The following is a 17,544-nucleotide window of genomic DNA, read 5'->3' as shown; positions in this document are numbered from 1 at the left end:
TATTTATACTTTCAAACACTACTAGTTCATGTGTTTTCTTAAATAGTGCTGTCATGTAGTTTGCTAGGTTATTATTTCATTTTAGATATGAATATGGAAAGTTATTAGATTTAGGTATATTTTTGATCACATTGATTCACTACTTTATACTGTCTTTCATTTGCATATCTTGGAAATATAGAAGTTAATGGTTATATTTTTTACTGTGAAACGCGAATAAATTCATTTATACTTGAGTTCAGGTAAAATACTAATTATGTTACCTTAAGAATCGCTTCCTAATTTATCATGAAAGGGGCAATTTTCAATGTCTCTGAGATTTAACAGGAATAAATGTGATAATGCTGTTATCAGAAACACTCTTTTCTTTACCCACATATATATCTTTACTTTTATTTATGTCTAATTGAGTTTTATTTACTTAAAACCTACTATTAATTTTATAAATTTATAATAACCACTTTCATAATTATTCTCACTTAAGGGAAAAATATGATGAAATCTTAAATAATCGTAACTTAGAATTTAAGTTATTTAAAAAATATAGTTTAATGTACTGAAAATAATTAAGGCTATTACTAATTATGCATATTTAGTCTAAAGAGAAATTTAAAAACTTTAAAGTACTGAAAATAATTAAGGCTATTATTAATTATGCATATTTAGTCTAAAGAGAAAAAGTGTATTATATTTTAAACTTTTAGAAAAATACAAGGAATACAAAAATTTAAAAAAGAAGAAAAATATATTAATTATTAAGCTTATTTTTCTGCATAAATCAATATGTAATACAAGGACATAATAACGACATTTTCCCAACTGTTGCAAAAAGGTGGAATTTTGCGAACATTTAGGCGTCTTTAAGACGTCGTGATATGATGCTTTCACAACCAAAATATCATCTGCGAAAGACGCAATAACGACGTCTATGCCACAAAAACCTCATCTGCAAAGACGTAATAAAGACCTTTTTTGAAATGGTTACAAAACAGTGGATGTTCGATATCCGCGACGAGTTTGCAACGTCGTTACGACGTTGCTGTGCTACTTGAGGTAGTAGAAGAAATTTTGACAGTTTGAAGCAATTAAACAAGATGTCATATTTATCATTTAAGTTCTATTAACATTTAGCTAACAGTTTTACCAAAAATTCCTTATCGCAATATTCGCTCAGATAAGTGATTTGTAAACATATTCTGGCAAACGGCAGAGCTAAAATTCGGATACAGTCTTAACTGGGAAATTTTTAGAGCTGGTTCTGTGATTCCGCCGCCTTGTTGTAGAGTAAGTAGGAATTAGAGCTAACGAAAGGTAAGTGTTAAGAAGTTAGTAAATTTTCCGTTTCGACTCTAAGCATACCGTAGATTTACAAAACCGTTATTATTGTGACCACGTTGGAGTTGTAAATTTACGTAGGCTTTCTGGTTTTACTATTACTGTATCTGTAAACAATTATCATTGTAAGACGATGATAAATCTCAAAGTTTTGTTTATTTGAATTTTACCTGGCACTGCTCAGAAGTCCAGGCTAATAAAGTTTTATATTAGATTTTACCTTTGAGTCTTATCTTATGTGTTAGAAATTAAAGACCAGTAGAGGCGAAGAAGCAGTGAACATAACTTTGGAGAGCTGTTACATGCTGAGAACAACAGTCTATGTTGCTTAACATCATACACATCAAAGCATTACTGTTACGATGGACAGTCAGAGGTAATAGTAGTTCTAGTGCAAGCTGAAGTGCTTAGTCGAAAAAGAGAGTAGAGAGGTTAGGGACGTAGTTCTTCCACGCATTCGACAAGAACGAAATGTACTTTTACTGTATTCACCATGTAGCCTAATCCAATATTTAGATTTTGCCCTCTTGTTTGGGGCTTAGTTCAAAATCTGTATGGTTTTTGCCTCTTCGCCCATTCTCACAAAATCTGATAACTCTGTTGCAATATCCCTCCATTAATAGTTAGGCTTCTACACCTCTCCATTCTGCTCCTCTGATTTCACACGACACTGTTTTGACCAGATTCTTTACCTTGTTCTTTCGTATCTCATTGCTCGGCTCTGCTGATCGACTATGGAACTTTAACTGTGGTATATTTAAACTGTGATATGGTCTTTATACTCTAATTACTCAGAAAACTGTATCTTGCGCCCTTGGCAAGCTAAGTTAGCTGAATATGGCCATGCTAACTAGGTTTATCTGTCTAATGGAAAGGGTGCCTTAGTGAGGGAATTTCTAAAACGAAATGGCTCGTATTCACGTTATACATGAGGGAAACCACAAAAACGAATCATATAGCCATTCTGTACGCCTGGAATCGAACCCAGGTCAAACTCGCAGTATTCAACTGTCTTAAAATCTCGCCCACTGTAGGGGCTTGACGCGACTTAAGAATGTGTTCATCATAACAGCAGCGCTTTCATAAAGTTGAATTGAACTGCAACGAAACTGCACTTCAGCAATTATTTCTTGCTTATTTGTGCTGATTTTTACATTGAAGTTTTTCATTTATTTACTACTAAATAAAACTGTTTCATCTAAATTTGTTCAAAAGCCTGCAAAAATACATTTCAATATAAGTTAAATCAAGTCCTGTTCCGGAACTGGTTAAGAGTAAGAGATTCGAATATGGATGTAGACGCAAGACTCTTAAATCTAAAGTGTTATTCCCAGCTCCCATTTGCGGCAAATAAAATGTACAGCTACTGCTACAAAACATTTACCACTTCTATATTTCCAGTTACAACGAAAGGGACAATAAAACATTGGAAATTTTAAAATACTTAGGTTAAAAGCTGGGCAAAATATATTGTTTCGTTTGTACGGATTCGTGGATTTGAAGTGACTGACGACAACAGTTGATGAAGAATGAAAACCCAATTTAGTAGCCAGTATTACTCATGACAGCTCCAAAAAAACGCTTACACTCGTCGAAAAACTACCACAAACATATTGTTAATTTTGTCGCCAAATGTGCACAAATGCACAAACAGAATAAAATGAAGTAAAAAATAAAGGAAGACAAAGTATTGAATAGTTTTTTTTCTCAAAACTGACATAAAACGTTTTAAAAAATAAGCTACTCTCCTGATCTGTCTATTTATGAAACAGAAATATATTTTTTATACTAAATTTTGTCATTTCGTGGCAGCCGATATCTGTTTCACAAATAAGGAAAAAGAAGGAGAATTCTGAAATGTATTCCCCTAAAAAATTTAGTGCTTACATTTTTGCAATCCAAAATTAAATTTGGACATTTTTCTTTAGCATAAATAATTTTACAGCCAAATTTTAGTAACTCTAGGATCAGTGTTGAGAATTGGCTATAAAATTTCAATATTTTGAAGGATTTTTTAAATTTTGAATGCTTTTAAAATTTTGTTAGTAAATTTCAACAGAATGTTTGCCTCAAGGAAACTATTCAGTCTGTTTTAGTCATTTTTTATGATAAGCATACATATATAATCCATAAGCATATATAATCCTCGAAGCTAAAAATTCTTATAATAGTGAAAAAATAATTAGTATTAATTAAGTTAATTGCAATTAAAATGCTCAAAATATGGGAAAATGCGTTCTCTACTGAATTAAATTACATCATTTTTATGGAGTTATATAAAGCAGCTATTAAAGCTTCGTGAAGAACACTGCATTGTCTGGCTTCTTCAAAATTGAGAAAATTTTCTGTTTAAAAAAATGCCAACGTTGACAAATCGTTATTAAACAATATGGCTTTTAACTTGACCTTTTTGCTTCAATTAAAGATAATTATTTTTTTTCTTTTGCTGGGGTAAATTATGCATCTATTTTGTAGCAGAAGTTTATGATGATAGTTTGAAATCTGTTTAAAATAAGCAGAAATTCAAAACTCCCATAAATTAAATTTTTGTTCTTGTCTTTCCTGTTTATTGTACTAATCTTTCCTAGTTACTGTATTGTATAATTTTACCAAAATATCTTTGCCTATGAAGAAGAGAGACCCGTGTTTGATCGCTATTGAAATAGATAGAGTTTTATTGAAAATCTACACCAACCTAAGGTTGCTTTTTGGCCTAATTTTAAATCTGAAAATTTTCTTATATTTAATTTTTGAGGAACAAAACACATGTCCACTAGAAATACATGCATGATTGTAGTTCATATTCTTCGAAATGATCTCAAAATATGTATTTTTAAAGAAAAACTCCTATATACAGATGAATAGAGATTGCAGGTTAAGAAGTTACAAAAATCGTCGTAGATCTGTAAAACGTTTAGAGACTAGAATTATAGTAAAAATAACCTCTTTAACAGCCTAGATTGAAAATAATGTAATAATTTTCATAAAATATCTGGAAAGAAATAGAACCAAAATTTATTTACTGTACAAGAATTTATTTAGCTCACTCGTGTTTATCCCTAAGGTCAGAAATTTGCAAACGATTTCAGCTTTTTTCTTAATAAGGATGTTAAGTTTACTTTTAGTTTCTACAAGTTATTTTATGTGAATCATTTTTCCTATCTCCCTCATTTCCATTTCGCTGCCAGAATGTAAATTTCTAGTGCGCATGAAATTCAAATGAGAGAGAGTGAAGGGAGTATTTAAAAAAAGGTTTTAGAGGGCAGACTTAGAGCGTTTTCTGCCTGCCTGAAGGCTGCGTGGCTACTTTGATTCTCTTACTAATGTTCTGAGTGTTGCGTTATTCTGGCCATTAGGCTTATCACGCTACCCTTAGGTATTCTATTTGCGCAGCAGTTAGGCTAACTTACTTGTTTTAGTTTTAGTCCATCCATTATCTTTGACTTGAGCCGTAATTATTGGCTTCTGTAAGCACGAATGGTGCAGTCTGTTAAATTTTATCTGGATACCCTTTCCCTTCCTTTGTGGTACTTAAAAGTCATAACGATAATTCGTTTCAATCTCAAGATTTGTCGTACATTTGATGTTTACAGAGAACACGAGACTTTACAAACTGTTGAGCTCATATTTTTTACATATACTAATTGTGGAGGGCATTGCAAAGTGGTGAACGGAATTTTCCCATTTAAGATTTAGATTTTTTTTAGTTTCATGTTTAAACGATGTTTCGTATATATCTTCGTTTAAAGAACATTCTAAAAATCCTAGAGATCTGCTTGCTTTTGGATAGAGCTAAAAAAAATTTTTAATGAAATTTGTATAAAATTTTTAACTTTCTTTTTTTTTGGCTAACTTTCAAAAATCACTCGATTTTTTTTCGACAATCTCAAGTTAGTGTTTTTAAAATTTCAAAATTTTGTGTCGGTTATGAAATTTTGAACTTTTCGCGTATTAAAAAATTTTTTTCCATCTTTTAAAACAAAAGTGATAAAAAAATATTAATTTGACGATTTACGACTTTTTACTTCTTTGTACGAAGTAAAAAGAAAGTAATGTAATAGCGAAAAATTTCGGGTATCATATTTCAATGAAAATATCCTTTTTCAAGGCTATCGAATGCAATTTAACGATGTTTTGGGGTGATATCTGCACGTAGGGACAGAATAAAGGCCTTTTTTTTCCTAAATAAAAATTATAAAACTGATTTAAAATGAATTCTGAAGAGAATTTTTCGTGGCGTCTGTACGAACGTATGTACGTACTTACGTATCTCGCATATCTCAAAAACGAGTATCCTCAGAACGTTGAAATTTTGTATGTGGGACTGCTTTTTTTGTATGTGGGACTTTTAACTGTAGATGTGCACCTCGTATCTTGATTGCAATCGACTTCAACAAAAGTATATAGATATATGTGTATATATATCCACTCTGTTACTCGGCTCAGTGAACTTAGTTTCTTTATTCTTATATGTATGTAAATTGCGCATTTTTTGCTTTAAAAATGATTGAATTATGTTGTTAAGTTTAAGATTTTTATGCCTTTAGTTAACCTGCATGCAATAAGTGTGGAATTATCAACAATAGAAAAGGTTTTCAAGTGCGACTAAGCCTACGTTCTGATTACCATGGCGGCCGAGTATGTTTACATTTGAAACTTAGCAGAATTGTGGTTTTGTTGCCAATCTAGAAAAACTAAGCTTCTCAACAACAAAGATAACACCTTCTTTTATTATTGCGAATTAAATCATGCTTAATCCATTCTGTAATAAATTAAATCATGCTTAATCCCTTTTGGAATAAATTAAATCATGCTTAATCCATTCTGGAATAAATTAAATCATGCTTAATCCATTCTGGAATAAATTAAATCATGCTTAATCCATTCTCGAGGAAATAAATGTTTAAGATTTGCTTCGTAATTTTTAACATCGATATTTTGAGTTTTTATGTATTTTTGCCTTATCGCGAAGTGAGAACTGAATTAATTGAATAAGAAATACTCAATCGTCTGTGAAAAAAACTGTTTCTTTTTTCTTTTTTCTTTTTTTTTTTTTTTTTTTTTTTTTTTTTTGTTTGTTTCATTTCTTCGTTTAGATTTTTTAAAGTATTTTACATCGTTTTAGATTTATTAAAGTATTTGAATAGAACATGTGGTAACGAGTAGATAATTCTTCAGATGACATAAATTTTGTGCATTTTGAGTTATAAAATGAACGAAATGCAACGCTGTTAAATGAACCTAGCGCCAGAGTGTGGCTATGGTAAATAAATATAGTGAATTTTAAAGAGTGCATTTATTCTATTATGGTTTATGTGCTATGGACGAATTTAGTAACTTTAAATTAAATGCAAGAAAAAATGCGTATAATTTAATATTCCGTACAGCAAAGTCATGTGCTGTACACATCAAAATTTTTCAATATGCTATAATATGAAACAGATGAATTCTTAAAAATTCAAAATAATACATACTGGAAAATACAGTTTCAAGATTTTGAAATGTTACTGCGCCATAATAAATTCTATTATGTTTAAGGATAGATTACTAAGTAAAATGATTTCCAATGAAATGCAGGGTATAATTTTTAAGTTTCTCAGTTTCATAAATTTTTGTACACTTTTCACAGCATTTCTTTTAAAGTTGGCGCTCAAATAACAAAAATCATGAATTTAATATATTGTTAAATGTATAATTTATTAACTTTAAAATTTATCAAGTTTCAACGCCCTTTATTATTCGTATTGTAAAATTGTAGACAAATTCTGAAGAAAGAATTTTTTAGTCTATTATTTCTGCAATCTGTATAATACATTATTTTTCTTGTTTCAGTTCAGTAATTATTTAATGAGTTTTTGATAAAAGCGTGTTTTTAAAAAACTCTTTTTGAGTAATTTTACTGAGCGTCAATAACACGAATAGTGCCAAAATGCTGCTATAAATTAAGAATTTTTTTTAATGGATCATTTTGCAATACAGAAAATAAATACATCATTGTAACTAGAAAGTAAATAAAAGATCTCATACAGCAAGAAGATTGCTAGATATGTTAACTGCATAATTATTATAAAATATAAAATTTTATAAGATTTGTTTCCATACCATAGTTATTAGCCCAAAGGGCGTTAACCCAGAAGAGCTATTAATTTCCTTTTGGCATTTTACTTTCAAAACTTTAAATGTCTGTTTCACTTTTCAAATTGTCGCCACCAAATATTATCACTGTTATATTTAAAGAAATTAAAAAATGAAAAATAGGCATAAATATATGTATGTTTCTCGCATTGTGATAAAACAACGGTAATTATATAGCCAGCGAATTTTGAATAACGTAATCCTCCACCTTCATAATATGGGCATCTGTGAAAACCCTAATTTGGAATTAGGAATTTGTTCTATTACCGATTTCATATTCTACAACGTTTTAGCGAACTTTTGATTAACAAACTGAACTCAACGATTTCAAAGCGAGCAATGGCAATACTGTACCGAAAAAAAAAAGAAAAAGAAAAGAAACATTTTTATCTCCAGCGTGCGAACCTGTGTATCGTAAATTCTAAAAATATGCTCGTTTTAAAATTATTTGCGATATTGCTGTTAAATTGAATTTTATGGTATTTAATAAATAAAGGTAACACGCAAAACGTTGAAAAACGCCTCTTTGCACGTAATGTAAAATCTGAAAGTTTTCAAATTTTGTGTGTGTTTTTATATTGTTTATATTTACCAAACAAAGGCGAATTATGTATCATTACAATATTTCTTAAAGAAAACCTGGAGCAGTAGCACAATATTTCTGATTCGATTTTGGCAACAGTGAAATATTTCAATTTTTTGGAAGGATTTAATGACTATGTGAGTAGGTAACCTTTCGAATACGAAAGTTTGAAAATGTTCAGTTAGTGTGAAAGTGTTGTAAATAATAAAATAATTGGTTAGTTTTCCGTTATGCACCTGCCATGTGTTTTGGCAAGTTTTTTAATTGTAAACTATTTCTTGTTATAAGAATAATTTATAGACATACACATATATACAACGACAACCCAGATGGCCGTGTCACTAGATCTCAGCTTGTATTTTCATATAAGCGCGAAAACGCGGAGTGTATTTCTTCTTTTTCACAACTGAAAAAAAACGTGGCAGGTGCATAACGGAAATGTACCATTAACATTAACAAGAACACGCACTCTATTTTATATCTTTCAATATTAAATGCAATCTCTTTTAATATCAAATACGGTCTCTTAATATCAGATAAAGCCTATTTTTATTAATAAGAATCTTATTATATAATGATGTTATTATCAAATGATATTTACTTTTTTTTCACCCAAAGAAGAGTTATTTCGCGTATGAATACAAAAACAATATCTTTCAAAGTAGGGAAGTGTTCATTCTAAAAATGTTTATAATCACTGAAATATTTCTACAACTCCCGATCAACATAATTTTAAAGTTAACTGTAAAAGTGCAATCGTTTCTAGGGCTTCTGAAATCTGAAAGTTATTTTAATAGCTGCTATAGAATTCAAACATTGAGAACAGATGCTGTAGGACTTTTTACTTTTAAAACAACACACGTTGAAAGTATTTTTAGAAGTAATACAAATTTTGTGAATCTTCAAAATAAATGGAAAAAATAATTTTTGAAAACTACTTTGGATCTATATCTCATCCTCAACTCATTATTATAATTGGGATTTATTCTATTATGAATTACATAATTGATACAAACTTACCTAAACGGAAAAGTATCCAGAATTAAAAAATAATTCTTGTTAATGTTTGGCAGCGTGTGACACTCTCTAGCAGCCGAGCTGGTTGTGATGAAAGAATTTAACTCGGAAATGCAATGCTTTTATTGAAATTTTCCTGATAACATACGTCAGGGTGTCCATTTTTAGCCATGGCTGAGAGGGCTGACAAAACAGGAACTGAGTGTTATGATAAGAATTTCTTTTTATTGGACGGTATTTTATTAAACTCTAGTGTTTTATTTTTCCTTGTTACCCTGACCGAGTCTCTCTAAATCGAGTTTTTAATGTTTTTAAAATCCTTGAAGTGTATTCTTAGGATTTAAGACAGTTAACTTTTCCAACGTAGTTATGATACAATAAAATCGTTCTGATGAGAGAAGCTTAAGCAAGCTTGGCAAGATCACTTTCAGTAAACTTACGTCTTAGATTACAGTGTTGCTATATGGGCCAAATGTAATTTGATTAAAACTTTGCGCTCCTTTTTACAAAATGAGGTCAAATAACATGATTTGTAATGTTCAAAGAGGAACAGCTAATTACCCCTTCTTAAAAGAGCTTAATTTGAAAAGCGAGCGATGATATATTTTGTATATATAATAAAAGTAGCATGTAGTTTAAAAGAGTGTATCTTGTGAAATAATTACCCACTCAAGGATACACGACACATAACAATAATTTTCATTAAAAAGAATAGGATTGTGTTTAGAAGCCTCGAAAAGAGGTTCACATCGTTTTCAAGAGCTCTTTGGACCATCTCATCAGGGTAATCCAGTTTTTCAAAAGATTGTTCCACTGCAAATTTTTGTTATATCATCAATCGATCTTCAATTAACAGAAAGTCAGATATGCAATTTCGCAATATTTTTTATTCTCTCTTAATCTATGTAAACTAATGAAATAATGAAAGAGTCTATTAGCTCAATGTACATATATATTACAATGCTTTTAGCTCCTTATTAATATATATATATAAAGTAATGAAGGGAAAATCCAGGTAACTCATTGTGGCGACATCGTTTGACTACTGAAACACAGTCTATCAAACTCTTCACGTTGCGATTTTCTTTTGATGAAGTAGCAACAGTAAAAGAGCTCAGAATAAAAGTAAACATTATAATTTGTTTTCAAAAATGAAACTCGCTATCATTTGTTTTACTCTCCTTCTTTAGTTAATAAATTTATTTAAAGAAGTTTGCTTTTTACAGTGTACAGTGAATACATTTATCTTTAATCTTTGAACCTATAAACTGGTGAGAGCGTTCCTGATCGACTGATTGCTATTAATGTCTACAAACGAGAATGTTGAAACAGCATTGGAGAGATTAACATTCCTCCATGGAATCCCGACCCCAAAGTATGGTTTCTTCAGACCGAAGTACAATTCCGCAGAGCAGGAATGAAGGCTGATTTAATAAAATATGATTATGTAGTCAGTTCGATCGAAGCAGAGACATAGTCACAAGTCGCTGATATCCTCATCAAACCACCAGATTATGGCATATACATGGCCTTTAAAAAAAGGCTTATTGAATTTTTCTCTGATTCTGAATCACAGAAAACTGAGAAATGTCTGACTGAATTGGAATTGGGAGACAGGAATCCATTCCAACTTCTCTGCGAAATGCGAAACTTGACGACGGAGCAGATGCCGGATGCATTTTCGAAAATCTTCTAGATGCGATGACTACCGCTTAATATGTGAAGCATTTTGTTTGTAAACAACGATGATTTGTCCTCACTATCGACAATGGCTGACAAGATATGGGAATTAAATCCTAATCCACCTCAGGTTGCTCGAATTGTTTCTCCACCATCCGATAACAATATCGCCCAAAATTTACAGATACCAAACTTAAAACTGCAGATAGCAGAAATGAGTAGACGTAGAGGTTTACAGATATCAGACTTAGAACTGCAGATAGCAGAAATTAGTAGACGAAGATACAGAAGGAATTCAAGAAATGTTTCAAAAATAACAGTGATCCAAGTAATTGTTACTTTAACCATAGTCTTGGGGAGAGAGCTTTCAAGTGCACACCGCCATGCAAATATCAGAGTTTGGAAGAGGAAACCTGAATCTCGGGTTTCAGAGACGACCGAAAATCTAGGGATCGAGCTGAGCTGTCTTTGTATTCGTGAGAATGCATCCTGCAACACACTTTTTTTAATTCACATTGAAACAGAAGTATCGGTTATCCCATCATCTCCATCGGAAAAAAGAACTGTGTCTAAGGTTGAGCTGTTTGCAGCTAATGGCACAGCAATCAAAACTTATGGTAAAAAATTGCTGGAAATGAATTTTGTGCTGAGCAGATCTTTCAACTGGCCTTTCATAATTACAGATGTTAATAACCTAAATTTTTGAATAGGCATTCATTCACATTTTAATTTATTAGTCGACAGTAGTACCTCATTCACGTCTAAAGATACTTTATGTAATGGTGGTGTCACTCTTAAATTCATTGCTAACACTTTCCAAAAACAATGCAGAAACATTTTAATTAATATTTCAAACTCAAAGATGAAATAACAACAAATCTTCAGACATATGAAGTAGTTAATTCCAAAATCTCATTAACACTTCCTAGTAACAATGAGTCTTCTAAAGGCATTCACCCTAGAAACACAAGAATTAGTCGAAGAGTAAGATTTCCTGCATATTTGAAAGACTATGAAATATAACACTGTTAATGGCAAGGGTGTAAGTGTCTGCATCGTTTGCAATACTGAAACGCTAGTTTCTTTCGTTTAGACAATTTTAAAATAAATTTTTAACACTTTATTAGTTTAAATGTTACAAATTGTATTTTTAGTTAATAATATAATTTAATAACTCTAGTAAACTCACAAAGTATTATTATTGAACTATTACTTGTTCCACGCTATTTTTGAAGATGTTGAAATCAACGCTGATTAATTCACTGTTCATCCTGGTGCACTTAAAATGGATTACATCTGACATCTTTCTCAGCCCAGTCTTTGATATTGTATACAATACAAAAAATGTTCGAGCTTTTGTAATAACTGTCGCGACTTAATGTGATCACACTGGTAATTTGTAGATATGAAAAGAAGAAATAAATGACAACTGTAACCAGTTAAAAAACTTATGAATTTAATTATTAACATTGCTACATTTGTAAAATAAAAAGTATAGTACTAAAGCTTTATATGAGAATAATAATATTAAACAATTATTATTTTTTAATTTTTAGTACAGCACTTCTTAGTGGCTGTATTTTTCGAATCAAATCGCTATTTACTTTTTTTTTTCACATTTATACTGCATTTGAAAACCGAATGTCTAGCAAAATGTGTAGAACCTCGCTCATTTGTGCTCTTTTCGATATTTTTTTTTTCGGTTTTTTTATAGGCAGTTCCTTCTTGGAAACTGCAAAAATTACTTTTTCTCTTAATTCAGCGGCAGAATTTATTCTAAATTCATTGATTATTACAGGATCATCGTCGTTTAACATCTAAAAGCAAAAATCGTCTATGTTCGATAGGGATACTACTTACCCATAAAGATCTCTATCTACACTTTGCACCCCGATGAGGGCTACAGGCCCGCTGTTATCCTTAAGCTGTTACTGTGCTCTTCTGGAAGAGGAAAGGTACTATGGCCAAGGACCAGGAGAGCTGGATAGGCAACATTATTCAAACTCATTTTATTACGTTACATAGGCATGCAATGTCCTTGCATTTGTTTAGAGGGCTTTGTATGATGTTTTAGTTTTAGGAATCCTCATTTTTATATACATTTTTGGGTTGTAATTCTTCCACAAATCCTTCTATAAAAATGACCAAATGGTGTGAAGTGTCCAAAAGATTTGCCTTTGCTACTGTAACTGCTTTCAGCATTTTCTTTGACTTCTATACCCTTCGATAATTCTTATTCAAACTTCGAAGCGGTTATTCGCTTTTCCATTACTTGGGTAATATTTTGATAACAGTCTGAAATAATGAGTACTGTTCAGCAGGTATCAATTATGTTCCATCCATAGCCTATGTTTCAAGCTGATCTACAAAAAGATATATCGCTGTTCAACTTATCCTCACATTTCAGTAGGCAATTGATCAATAGGCCATCCTTACCATTCATGTCTTGGAGCCCTAATATTCAATCTAAACACTGGATAACAAAACTAAAATACTTATAAGAAACTTAACGCACGCTTCTTGCGGAGTTTTATTCTTAAAATAGGTTAGTAATCCAATTAAATACAAAGCAATTATTAAATTAAAGACGAAGAAACGATGCTGTTGTCACTGCAACTCTTAATGTAACCAGAAGAAAAAGAGAAAATCATCAATAATCAGTTCAGCTGTCCTGCAATTAGAATCAAAGATACAGCGCTCTTGTTCTAAATTGGCTTTTAGATTCTTGCTTGTTACCTAATTTTCATTTCTGTTAAACATGATAGAAAGGAAGGAAAAATTTAACATAAAATACATTGTTAATTAATATACATCTTACAGGCAGTAATTGTTCGAATATTCAGGCAATATTTTACTCATGCTAATAACAGCCATTGATTCATTATCACTGCTCATGCTCAAAACAAAAATGTTTCACATTCCAGAGTTTATTATTACGCTTTGCATAAACCTGGTAGTTTTGCATTTTGTAACAAAAGCTTTCTAAATATGCGAGAAGATGTTCTGGTAGAACACGATATAATATCTACATTTGTTGGTGTTGCATACATTTTTCAATTAAAAAGTTAGAAATAATTCAAGGCTATTCTGTTGTAATGAACGTTTCCTGCCACTATAAATTTTTCTAATTAATCTCACTCTGAATTCATTTATAAAGACTATTTTTCTTGTTTGCTCTAGCTGGAACCTTGTTAGTTCGGGAAACGTGTGACACTACAATTTTCTTTTGCAGAAACCCTAGAATTATAATATTTTTTGGAAGATTTCAAACAATATTTTTTTTCGAACCTTTAAAATTAGAATTTCCTTTCTTGGAAATCTTAAAACTATAATTTTCTTTGGTGGAAGCTTTAAAATAGCTATTTTGTGTGGAGTCTCTAACAATATTTTTTTTCTTTTTAGAATGCATAAACTATTTTCTTTTGTGCAACCCCTAGCACAATAACTTCTATTTTGGGCTCTTAAAACCATAATTGTTTTTGGCACCCTTAAAATTATAAATTTTTGTGAAACATCTAAAAATATAATTCCTCCTCTGCCTTTAGAACTCATAAACTAGAATTTTCTTTTCGAGATCCCTAAAATAACAATTTCCTCCAGTAGAATCCCGAAACTAAATTTTTGTGGAACTTCTAAAAATTTAGTTCCCTTTTTAAACCCAAAAACTATTATTTTCTTTTGTGGAGCTCCTAAAAAAATAACTTTCTCTTTTGTAACTTCTAAAATTCTAGTTTTTTTGTGGAACGCCTAAAATCATAACTTTTTTTGAATACATGAACTATAATTTTTCGCGTGAAGTACTTCAAACAATAGTTTATTCACAGAATCCCTAAATTTAATAATTTTCTTTTGTAGAACGAATAAAACTAAGACAGGTTTTGGGAAATTTCTATAAATATAATTTTTGGGGAGGAAACCATAAACTATTTTCTTTTGCGCAATCCCTGAAATTATGATTATCTTTTTTGGACTCCTAAAGCTATAGTTATTTTTTGACACCCTTAAATTTATAACTTTTTATGTAACCTCTAAAATTATATTTTTCTTTTTTTTTACTTCCAAAACTGTAATTATTTTTTGACACACTTGAAAGTATAATTTTTTATGAAAACTCTAAAATTATAATTTTTTTAGAACTCATATAATATTACTTTCTTTTCAAACTCTCATAAATAATAATTTTCTTTTGTGGAACTTCTAGAAGTATAATTTCTTCTGTGGAATCCATAAAATAATATTCCCGTTCTTTGGAACCCCTCAAACAATAGTTTTTTGTTGAACCTCTAAAGTTATTTTTCTTTAAACCCATAAACTGTATTTTTTGTGTAGAAACCCTCAAATAGTAATTTTCTCTTTTCTGAAGCCTATAAAACAATAACGTTTCCGCAGAATCCATAAAACTAAAATTTTCTTTTGTAAAACTCTTGAAGCCTACGGGGTCTGCGAATTATTCAAAAATTCTTTGTAATTTTGAATTCCGTTTTCGGAATACCTAGAGAGGGCACTTGAAACCCCAGGTTCAGAAGAATGCAGTTTCATGATCACTATTTCAGAGAATTTATCACATTTATCGCAATAAAATTTGCTTTATCCGTTTTTTATTCAACTCCTTTATATTTCAACACATTATTGGTTGTTAAGTGATGCAGATTTCAAAATAGCGTTAATAAAATCATAACAATTTTATAATATATTTTTTTTCCCCTAACATATTTTCTTTAACGATACAAATTTTTGACTGACAGCCAAAAGAAAATGAATAGTTTCAAGAGTATAAAATACAGTTTTGCCTTTGAATTTAGAAACGAACTCGACTTCTTTAATACAGTAACATCAAGCACGGATTAAAATTCTTAGCATTAATCTTTAAACCTGTTTCACTTCCTTTTTGATTCAGATATTCTCGTTTTTCATCAATTTGAGAAAAATCTAACTTTGCTGCATTCATTATTTGCTTATACCTTTTTAATTATGTAACACTTGAGACCATATTCATTTAAAATTGTCAGATTTGTCTATGTTAAGTGGCAACTGCTTATATCTGACAGCACATAAATATTAAACATTTCTGAAAGCCGCTCAGTAATGATATATATTCCGTTCTTGAAATGATATACATTAAAAAAGATCATCTTCAAATTTTATACCGTGGAATCTTGGGGTTCCACGCAACTTTCTTGTGGATTCCGTAAGTCAAAATTAAAATTCGAAAGAATTTTTTAATACCTATTGGTTTACAAGAATAACCATATAAAATAATTACGCGAGTAATAGTCGCATGTCTGTTGTTATTATCATCTAAAACTATCTGATTTATTTGTATAATTAAAATTAAATAAAACTTTATTTTCATTTTCCACGTAAAATATATATAATGTATTTAAATATATTAATGCATTTTCGATGCATTCTTACTATTTACTACTTTTGACATTAGCAAAGGTTGCACACATACACAAACTTATATGTATAATTCATATTTTATTAACTCGGAATTCATACCATGTATAAGTTATGAATTCCGAGTCAATAAAATATGAATGCAATTAAATTAACTATTACCAACTGTATACGACATAAACCAGCAATTATTGGTAATTACCTTTAAAGTGATGCAGTCTGTGTGGCAGCAGTTCTCTTCAAATATCTTATAGCATCCTGAGAAAGTATTTGCTTTTGCATTGATTAATTTCTCCTGCAAGGCAGGCAGATCTTTTTTTTCGCTTTGGTTCTATTTTATTTTATTTTTTATGCATATTATCGTCTATTTCTCACTTCCGCTTAATCCTTTGCTGCACAGCACACAGCAAAATAAACGGAAGTGTTCAGGAAATGTGATCCAGCCTAATGCAAGAACTCGTGCATCGAGTTTCTGATACGTACAGAATATTTATCATTCTTTTTTGCTTCTGAGCTAGCGCTTCCTAACCTTCTAACATCCCGGTTCACTTAGAAGAAGATAAGATTTATAGCGCAGCATTTTGCAAATACAAGAGCATTTGATAAGATGAAATATCAAAAATTCGCGAGTAAACATCTTACGAAGTTTAACAGCAATTGTAACAAGAATTATATCAACTGTCGCTACATGGCACACTACAGTGCCATCTAACAATCATATGACGTCTACATAGAGTTTTGCATTACTAGGCATAGATGTTATTTCCATAACAGTAGCGAATTTTCATCCGGTTGAACAGTACCGTATATTCCGGCGTATAACGCAAACTTTTAATACAAAAAATATGATCGAAATTTACCTGTACGCGTTATACTCCGGATATAAAAATGATAGATTTAAAAATTAGGAAAAGAAGAGCATACAGAAATTAGATTTCTACATATAATCGTAAATACTGTTTAGTTAAAAGAAATAACACGCCTTATGAACATAAAAAATTCCTTATCGCATAATTTTCTTTATATAAAACATATTAATTATTGCGCTTATATTCATTCAAAGAAAACAGACTCCTAATTCCTCGAATTCATTCGTGTCGGAATTGCATTCTTACCCCCAAATTATGTTCCCCTTTTGTCGAAACCCTAGAATAATATTCTTGGGCGCAGCTGCACTGAATACAGCCCCCCCCCCTTCTTTGCAGAATTATTTATTCCCTCAAGCATTTTCCCCACACACATATTATTTCCTTTATCGCTTGTCGATTCCCTATATCATTGCTCGAAATTCTGGGAAAATTCTTCGAATTGAATCACTTTAAAAGATAAGCGCATCGCACGCCTACCTTTCAGGTTTCTTCTTTAAAAAAAAAAAAAAAAAAAAAAAAAAAAAA

At 30.8% G+C, this 17,544-nt stretch overlaps 1 protein-coding gene across 2 annotated transcripts in view; it reads right to left on the bottom strand.

Moving 5' to 3' along the window:
• LOC118201779 (uncharacterized) overlaps positions 1-16,477 on the bottom strand; it is a 28,007-nt gene extending 11,530 nt beyond the window's left edge. Inside the window, exon 1 of one of the 2 annotated variants that reach the window (XM_085823850.1) lies at positions 16,353-16,477. The gene's annotated coding sequence lies outside the window, so the exon portion shown is untranslated. Of the gene's footprint in view, positions 1-9,073; positions 9,210-16,352 lie in introns of those variants that run through there. The other variant, XM_035373932.2, reaches the window with a different exon arrangement.
• Positions 16,478-17,544: the final 1,067 nt, after the last annotated feature.

Source organism: Stegodyphus dumicola, chromosome 9 (genome assembly GCF_044657685.1).
Source record: "Stegodyphus dumicola isolate Sdum_Otavi_A_Nest chromosome 9, ASM4465768v1".
Lineage (NCBI taxonomy): Eukaryota > Metazoa > Arthropoda > Arachnida > Araneae > Eresidae > Stegodyphus > Stegodyphus dumicola.
The sequence above is the reverse complement of the archived record's forward strand: the minus strand, read 5'-3'. Positions and strand labels throughout refer to the sequence as shown.